At 38.4% G+C, this 2,475-nt stretch overlaps 1 long non-coding RNA gene across 1 annotated transcript; it reads left to right on the top strand.

The window, feature by feature from the left end:
• The first annotated feature begins 360 nt into the window (after positions 1-360).
• On the top strand, positions 361-2,341 carry LOC134318017 (uncharacterized). The gene is made up of 2 exons (XR_010013318.1): positions 361-521; positions 1,862-2,341. It is a non-coding gene; the product is annotated as an uncharacterized LOC134318017 (long non-coding RNA).
• Positions 2,342-2,475: the final 134 nt, after the last annotated feature.

Consider the following 2,475-nt stretch of genomic DNA (forward strand, 5'->3'; position numbering starts at 1 on the left):
ATTCCTTTAATCCAATCTCCCAAAATGAACTAACTGTGTTGATTAAATCATCGAAGTCATCATCGTGTATACTCGATCCTGTTCCAACTCGTTTACTTAAAGATTTACTCCCAGCTATTGTAGAGCCCCTGCTTACATTAATCAATGCATCCCTTAGCCTTGGATATGTACCTAAATTGTTTAAAAGTGCTGTTATTAAACCCCTGATTAAAAAACCTAATCTTGATCCACATGTACTAGCTAATTATAGGCCAATTTCAAACCTTCCTTTTGTCTCTAAGATATTAGAAAAAGTCGTTTCCAAACAGCTATGTTCTTATTTGAATGAAAATTGTATTCATGAAAAATTTCAATCAGGATTTAGACCCAACCATAGTACCGAAACCGCATTAATTAGAGTAGTTAACGAGTTGTTAATGTCTTCTGATAATGGATGTGTCTCTTTTCTTGTTCTATTAGATCTTAGCGCAGCGTTTGATACGGTCGATCATAACATTTTACTGGAGAGGCTAGAAAATACAGTAGGTGTTAAAGGACTCGCACTCTCTTGGTTTAAATCATATCTGACTGACCGCTCTCAATTCGTTTATGTAAATAATAAATGCTCGGAAACTACAAAAGTAAAGTATGGTGTTCCACAGGGGTCGGTACTGGGACCGCTATTATTTACACTCTATATGCTTCCACTAGGTGAAATTATTCATAAACATGGCATAAACTTTCACTGCTATGCAGATGACACACAGCTGTATATATCAGCCAAACCAAATGATACTGACACAATCAGTAAGATAGAAGATTGTGTAAACGACATAAAAAACTGGATGTCATGTAATTTTCTTTTACTTAATTCAGATAAAACAGAGGTTTTACTTGTTGGCTCTAAAGCTGCAAGAGACAAGTTGTCTAACCTGGTGCTAAACTTAAACACGTTCTCTGTTACTCCCAGCCCAGATGTAAAAAACGTAGGTGTCACAATAGATTCAGATCTCTCATTTGATACACACGTTAATAATATTACTAGAGTTGCTTTCTATCATTTGCGTAACATTTCTAAAATAAGAAATATACTATCTGTTAATGACGCCGAAAAACTGATCCATGCGTTTATAACTTCTCGGTTAGATTATTGTAATGCTCTTCTAACTGGATGCTCTGGTAGATCCTTAAACAAACTCCAATTAGTTCAAAATGCAGCAGCTCGAGTGCTAACTAGAACTAAAAAATTTGACCATATTACTCCTGTTCTATCATCTCTACACTGGCTGCCAGTTAAATTTCGCATTGATTACAAAATACTTTTACTAACTTATAAAGCGCTACATGGTCTGGCTCCACAGTATCTGAGTGAACTTATTAATCACTACAGCCCAGCGCGTCCACTTCGTTCACAAGATGCAGGGTTACTTATAGTTCCTAAAATTAAAAAGATCACGGCTGGTGGAAGAGCGTTTTCTTACAAAGCTCCACAACTCTGGAATAATCTTCCTGCCTCTATTCGGGATTCGGACACAGTCTCAATGTTTAAGTCTAGACTGAAAACATATTTATTTTCTCAGGCTTTTGATTAGTATAGACAAAGGCGCAGAGCTTGGGGGTTCTTGGTCATAGAAACTTGTGGTGATCAGGGATGTTGGGTTGCTGTCGTTCTGCCTCTCTTGTCCGATCACTCAGGTTTGGTGACGGTGGGGAGATGGGCGCTGATGTCCTGTGAAAGCCTTCATGACCTTGTTACCTGCTCGCTCTCCCTTTTAGTTATGCTGTAATAATTAGGGCTGCCGGAGTCTAAAACTCTCTGTAAAACTGTTTGTCAACTAGCATTGTACATTATTAACTACATTCTCTGTTGTTTTACCCCGAGGGCATTCTGATGGAAACCTGTTTACCCGCCGAGGTTAAGGATTAAAGTCGAGACTGCCGGGACAACGATGCTGCTCCTGTCAGATGTGACGGGTCTGGAGTAATTGCAACGACAAGAAATCACTACAGACTTTATTGAAGACTAGAGCGGATAACAACTCTATTATTATTTAATTGTTTATTTATCTATTTATTACCAGTTATGACTTTTAGATCATTTAATTCTGTGTTTGTATGATTTGTGTAAATCGTGTATTTATTTAAAGTATCCTCCAGGCCACCCATGAAGGATGGGCCCTGCTGAGTCTGGTTCCTCTCAAGGTTTCTTCCTGTAATTTTCAGGGAGTTTTTCCTTGCCACAGTCGCCCTCGGCTTGCTCAACAGGGGTTTTTGTATCTGTTGGTCCTGGATTTTGTAAAGTTGCTTTGAGACAATGTCTATTGTAAAAAGCGCTATATAAATAAAGTTGACTTGAAAACAATCTCAAAACAGGACATAAACTTTCAGGAATCAGTAATGAGGCCGAGGAATAAGCTTCTATATGGCTCTGCTCCCAGACCGTTAATCTGGGAACATCTCGTGGTTTTCCAAGAACCTTAAGTTCACCAAGATACG

This window comes from Trichomycterus rosablanca, chromosome 1, assembly GCF_030014385.1.
Source record: "Trichomycterus rosablanca isolate fTriRos1 chromosome 1, fTriRos1.hap1, whole genome shotgun sequence".
Classification (NCBI taxonomy): domain Eukaryota; kingdom Metazoa; phylum Chordata; class Actinopteri; order Siluriformes; family Trichomycteridae; genus Trichomycterus; species Trichomycterus rosablanca.